The following is a 5,826-nucleotide window of genomic DNA, read 5'->3' as shown; positions in this document are numbered from 1 at the left end:
TCCTCCTGCATTTTAAGTTTTCTTTCCAGTTGCTGCAGTGTGTGGGTGGTTTTTTTCTACCTTGTCTTTTAACTCACTGATGTGGTCTCAGGTTCTTCTAGTGTACTGTTGAAACTGTCCTTTGTGTTCTTAATTATGCTATGTCATTCTTCATTTCCTTTTGATTCTTCTTGATTTTCTCTTGATTCTTACACATGTTGAATTTGACTTCCATCCTTTTCAGTGTCCTTATAACCATTGCTCTGAATTCTTTCTCTGACAAATTGCTTGCCTCCATTTTGTTTATTTTCTTTTCTGGTGATTTCTCCTTTTCTTTCAACTGGGGGTTGTTTCTTTGTCTCCCCATATTTGCTGTTCCTTTGTGATTGTTTCTACAATTTGATCAAACTGCTATGCCACCAGATTTTTTGAGTTTGTATTATACAGTAGATGTTTTTGGGACCCAGTGGTGCAATCTCTCCAGTGTTCTTGGTTGGGCAATCTAGGAATGCCTCCTATTTGGGTATTTGTGTTCTCTTGGTGTATTTGGGTCTTGAGTGTTATTGTCCCGTTCGTGGATGGAGTCTCCTCTCAATGTGTCTGGTTATGTGCCTCACTCTCTACCACATTGACCAAACATCACAAAATACAACTTGACATGACACAACACAAAGGGAACAAAACACGAATGTATTCACAACACTGATAACCCCAATATAAGTGACCACCACAGAAATTAGTGGACAGAAAAAAGAGCAAAAATGATATTGAGGAGGTAAAAACTGGTAAAAGAGAAAAGAAAAAGAAGAAAAATAAAAAAATATATATGTGGGGAGAAAATACCATAGAACAAACAGATAAACAAAAAAAATGCAAACAACAAACACCCATAAAAGAGGGTGGGGCAGAATCTGTAGAAGCAGAGCTTATATACAGAAAATAAGGTTAAGGAATTGAATGAATATGGGGAGGACCTCAGTTCAGTATAGAGGAGGTAGAAAGAGGATGAGTGGATGAGAAGAAAAGAAAGAAAAAGAAAAAAGTTTTTAATAAAAAATAAAAATAATATAACAATTAAAAAATTAAAAATAGAATGAATAAAAATAATGCAAAAAATAAAGAAACAAACAAGAAAATCAAAGAAAATAGAAAAGATTAAAAACAAAATAAAATAAAAGTAAAAATAAAAAAATAAAGATTAAAAAAATAAATAAAGTAAAAACAAAAAAGTGAAGTGTCATTCATTTCGGTCGAGTTTTAATGCCCCATACAGGCTGGTTTAAGATCCCACTCCTCTGTACTGTCTGTCACTTTTGTTTCCTATTAGATAGACAGCACTTTGTTGAAGTTCCAAGCTCCTCTGTTTGTGTCTATCTCCACCACCTTGACTGTCAGCAGGCGGGACCAATCTGCCCACTTAGCCTGTCTGCTTGCTTTCAATATTAATCTCTTAAGCGGCTGTTTCTGACAGGGCTATAGTTAGGGAGGCTGCTGTAGTGCTTTCTGGGACTGAACAACCTCTCTTCAATCCAGTCCCTGAGGGCTCTTAAGGGCTATTCAGATTTTTTTTTTAGTCCTTTGTACCCTTCAGGATGTAGTCTGGGTGTGGCTGTATTGGTTGCCTGGAGACTGAAGGGAGGGGCTAGCTCTACAGGAAAAAATGGCTACTTAGGTCCGGAGTATGAGGAATGTCCCAGTGCCAGACTCCCGGTCACCTTTTCCTGACCTGCTCTTCTCCACAACCTCTCCCTGGACTCTATAAGTCCGCACTTCCACCTGCACCTCAGCCATGGGTGAGTGTTTGTATTTGAAAGGTCCTATGTACTGGGTTTAGCAAATAAAAGCAAAGACCAAAAAGAGGGGAAACAATCGCATGACTGTAAATTCCTCTCCCCCGCCTTCCCCTCCCCCTGGTACCATGCGGTTTGGGCAGTTATTCAGGCCCAAACCTGAATGGGGGTCTGGGCTCAGCCTTTCACGGCTGTAGACTTAGATCTAGAATCCCCTGCCACCAGCAGCCCTGTGAACTTCCTTTCCACAGTCAGATGTTATGCTTGTTTCCAAGGGGCGCGGACTTGGTGCCGTGCAGCTTCCTTCCAACCCTCTTGGCTCAGAGATCTCGCAACTCTCTCCAGCCCAGATCCCCGATCCTACCATTCTCCAGGTGTCCTCTGCCCTTCCTGGCTGCGAATTGTCTCACCAGCTGTGTCCACTTCGCTAATTCTGGGTGGATGTTATTTGATTTAGATGCTCTTTCTATCTGCTCTGGGATAAGGCTCAGGACATGTCTGCCTATTCGGCTGCCATTTTGTCATATTCTGAGTTCTTAGTGTCCAGTACTAAGCATGACCAAGGTAGACATCCAGGAAATGGCAAGTCTGGCTAAGCCCCAGGAGCTCTTCAGGTCTGGCTCCGGCACCTCCTCGAGAAGTCTTCTTCCCTGATACACTGTTGTTTCCATGCCATCCACCATGAATCCCCACAGCTCTGAACTGTAGACTTAAAAATATTTGCAGAGTCTGGCCTGTGTGTCTCAGTTGGCTAAGCATGGTCCTGTGCACCAAAAAACTGCTGGTTTGATTCCCAGTCAGGGCATATACCCAAGGTTGTGGGGCCAATCCCTTGTCGGGGAGCATACATCTTTATGATCTTCCCCTTTAGGTGCTCCTCCTCTCCATGGTTACTGCACCTAGGTGGACCTCTTAGGCCCTAGACCAAATGGTTCCTGTACCACAAGAACCAGTCTTGATCCATCTCACTGTGGAATCACCTGGCAGTGCTTGGCATTAGAGTAGGAACAGGCAACATCTATAGAAGGCATCATAGCTAAGAGATGTACCTCTGGAGTAGACAAATCCTGCTTGGGATCCCAGCTCTGCTACTTGAGAGTACACTTGAGACCTTAGGTAAATTTCTTTCTATTAGTTTGCTGGTCAGAAAAATGGCTGGCTGAGAATTCCAGAAATGAGGTTTGAAGTACCTGGTTGAGTTGTCAGGATAGCCATTTATATACTCAACCCAAGGGGAGGAGCAGAACAGGCCATTTAATACAAGGTATCTGGTACCTGAGCTCTGTAAGGAGAAGGTGAAGTTACAGTGGGTTTGTCCTTCTCTGCCCCATTCTAATGTCCTCCACCCGTAAGTCACCTAGAAAACAGAGCCTAACACAAGAATGACATACCAATATTATATTTGGTGGTGTAAACCCAAGGCAGTGAGAGGGAAAAAAGAAAAGCAAGGCAGGGAGAATGGGATGCAATGCAAGGTAATATCAGGTGGGATCCTGCTTCATGACAAATCTTGAAGCACAGCAGTTGTGTTCACTGGCTACTTGGGACATCTCCCCATTGGGTGTATTATTTGGAGAAACAGTGTCTTGCAGCAATTCAAAGAAGGGAGGAAAGAAGAGGGAATTTATCTGCCCTGGTCTTTCCCAACTCTCATTAGTCAAATGTTGCCCAAGAGGATTAACTCCCCCATGCTTCTGTGTTGCTAGTGCCTACTCAAAATGCCAGATCCCATGCCCTGCAGTGGGCCATTCCATCCAAGTCTGAAAGTGGTGGGAGGAGACAAACTTTGGGCATGTGGCTGGTGAATTCTGGACAGAATCTGATTCAATACATAAGATGTGTCCCAAACAGTCTAATAGTATTTTTTTCACTTACCAGAAGACCTTTGCCAAGGTCTCATGGCCAATAAGTGGTATGTTCAGGATTTGAACATAGCCTGGCTCTGGAAACTGTGGAAGACCAAGATAAAGATGTTGGATTTTTTGTAGCAGGCAAGGAGAGTCACTGAAGAGTTTCAAGTTGGGGAGTGACATAAAGAGCTTTTTAATAAAGCTCACAATCTCTACTTTGCTTCATCTTTCCATGTAGATAAATTCAGCAACAGTAAGTAGCCCCAAAGAGGTAATGACATCCATTTTTTGAAGAGTTCCTGATGGGGTCCAGCTAATATGGGCTTCATTCAACACTGCCTCATAATCTTTCTCAGTCTGCAAATAAGCTTATACCTACTAAAGAGACTAGCTGGTCAGAGTCAAGCAGGATCTGGGTAGAGAAGCCAAAATGAAGGGAAGAATAGACTGACTAAAGACCAGGAGCAGGAAGACCAGCCATCTTTTCATCGTTGGCCTGTGGATTGGGGGATCTTGGAATCCACAGATGAGTCTTTTGGTGTTGCCTGAGATGGTCAGATCTCATGAATTCTTGGCCACATTGATCACATCTATGTGGCCTGTATCTGGTGTGTATCCACATATGTTGTCCAAGCTCATCAGAATGGAAGAAAGACCACGTAAAACCTTCCCACTCACATTTATAGGGCCTCTCAACTGTGTGTTTGCGTTGTTGACTCAGGAGGTGGGAGCGCTTGGTGTAAGCTTTTCTAAAGTTCTCATACTGGCAGCAGTAAGGCCTTGCAACTGGAGATCTGCTCCTGTGAGCCTTTCTGGGACCCTGCAATTCTGCTCTGCTCTTTGTGGAGAAGGTATGGGCTGCTCAGATAGGAAGGGGTCTTCCTGGGAGGCTGGCTGGCTAACAAGAGTTCAGGGATTTTAAAGTCAGCAATGACGAGGACCCATTTGAGGGCATTCCACAGTTGTGGGGATCTCTAGGTGGCAACATCTGAGCCAAAGAGGAAAGCCCTGCCTGGACCCCAGCAGATGGCAATAACATTTTAGGTGTCAAAGGGTTTCTATTAGAATGACCAGAATAATGCATTATTGGTGTCCTAATGTGGAACGCTGTGACTGGTGGCCCATGGGGGGCATGCTTAGATTCCCACTGAAGGTCATGACCACCCTTGGAATATTGGGCTCTCCAAAGGACATCATTTGGGACCCCTTGAAAATCATCATTCCTGTTTGAGAGGGAGACATTCTCTGACAGTAAATCATTTGGGAAGGAGGGAAAGTCACTTGGGGTCAAAAGTTCACATTATGCTCAAGGCAGTAACACAATAAACTGTGGCCCCATTTCATTTGCATTCTGCCTGGGCTCCTGAGCAGAAACCTAGGGGATCTTCTCCAACTGTGGACCCTGAAGGATGTGTTGAATGCCTGATGTGCCATGGTTCTAAGAGGTGTGCACTCCACTGCTTTTGGGAGATGGAGACATGTCCAAGATGCACATTGACTTCTCAATATTCCCTGCCATCTGGTGCGGAGCTGCCTGCCACTGGTTCAGCACCTCCTCCTCTTGCTCCATCTCAGCCTGGGATCCATGCACCACGGAACTATGTGCGAGTCCAGACCACGTCTGGGCAGAGCTGAGCCCCACTGCCTCAGCATCACAGGTTGAATGTCGATCTGTTTATTTATTTCTTTTTTTTTTAAAAAAAAAGATTATGTTTTTATTGATTGTAGAGAGAGAGGAAGGGAGAGGGAGAAACACATAGATGAGAGAAACATCAGTTGACTGTCTCCTGCATGCCCCCTACTGGGAATTGAGCCCACAACCCAGGTATGTGCCTTGACCAGGAATTGAACCAGCATCCTCTTGGTGCATGAGATGATGCTCAACCAACTGAGCCACACTGGCTAGGGCTCTTCTGTTTCTTGAGGTAGACCTGTATGTCTATGAATTTCCCTCTTAGAACTGCTTTGGCTGTGTCCCATAGATTTTTGGGGTGTTGTATTTTCATTATTTGTCTAAATGTATCTTTTGGTTTCTTTCTTGATTTCATTGTTAACACATTATTTTTTAGTAGCAATTTATTTATTTATTTATTTATTTATTTATTTATTTAAAATACATGTATTTTCTTGTATTTTTCAGTTTTCTTCTTGTAATTGATTTCTAGTTTCATACCATTGTGGTCAGAGTAGATACTTGATAGGATTTC

General features: G+C 43.4%; 1 pseudogene; it reads right to left on the bottom strand.

Annotated features, from left to right (window-relative positions):
* Positions 1–4,070: 4,070 nt before the first annotated feature.
* Positions 4,071–4,658, bottom strand: LOC102239803 (annotated as a pseudogene).
* Between the last annotated feature and the right edge of the window lie 1,168 nt (positions 4,659–5,826).

The sequence above is a fragment of the Myotis brandtii genome, unplaced genomic scaffold (assembly GCF_000412655.1).
Source record: "Myotis brandtii unplaced genomic scaffold, ASM41265v1 scaffold195, whole genome shotgun sequence".
In the NCBI taxonomy this organism is placed as follows: Eukaryota; Metazoa; Chordata; class Mammalia; order Chiroptera; family Vespertilionidae; genus Myotis; species Myotis brandtii.
This window is presented reverse-complemented; position numbering and strand designations above follow the sequence as displayed.